Source organism: Silene latifolia, chromosome 2 (assembly GCF_048544455.1).
Source record: "Silene latifolia isolate original U9 population chromosome 2, ASM4854445v1, whole genome shotgun sequence".
Taxonomy (NCBI): domain Eukaryota; kingdom Viridiplantae; phylum Streptophyta; class Magnoliopsida; order Caryophyllales; family Caryophyllaceae; genus Silene; species Silene latifolia.
Genome location: NC_133527.1, coordinates 118,608,648 through 118,609,266, shown reverse-complemented (window position 1 = coordinate 118,609,266; position 619 = coordinate 118,608,648). Strand labels below are relative to the sequence as shown.

The following is a 619-nucleotide window of genomic DNA, read 5'->3' as shown; positions in this document are numbered from 1 at the left end:
AACGGAGTCTACTTCATGCCTTCCTCCTCTAGTAGCCTTGCGAGGTCTACTATATTGTGAGTTATGGACCGCCATTTCCTCAATCTTGTTCCATGTTTGATTGTCATCAACTTCGGTGAACATTCCATTTGATCCCATGTTGAGAATGTTCCTTGAATCTTCATATAGACCGTTCCAAAATTGTTGTACCAAGAACCACTCGCTAAGTCCATGGTGAGGACATAAGCGACAAATTCCCTTAAACCGCTCCCAAGCTTCATACAAAGATTCTTCATCCCGCTTAAAACCCGTAATTTGAGCTCTTAGCATGTTAGTCTTTTCCGGTGGGTAGAACTTTTTGTAGAAAGCTAGAGCCAACTTCTACCAAGAATCAATTCCGAGAGTGGCCTTATCAAGGCCCTTCAACCATTGTTTCGCGGTGCCGATTAGAGAAAAAGGAAATAAGGCCCATCGAATTTGGTCTTGAGTCACACCGGTTTGAGAAATCGCATCACAATAGTCACAAAAGGTTTCCATATGAGAATGAGGGTCTTCACTAGGCATCCCCCCAAATTGGCTCCTTTCGACTAATTGGATAAAGGCGGATTTGGCAATAAAATTTCCGGTCAAATGTTGTGGT

General features: G+C 43.0%; 1 non-coding gene across 1 annotated transcript; it reads left to right on the top strand.

Moving 5' to 3' along the window:
- Positions 1-205: 205 nt before the first annotated feature.
- Positions 206-309, top strand: LOC141644608 (small nucleolar RNA R71). Its single transcript, XR_012544220.1, has one exon. It is a non-coding gene; the product is annotated as a small nucleolar RNA R71 (small nucleolar RNA).
- The last annotated feature ends 310 nt before the right edge of the window (positions 310-619 follow it).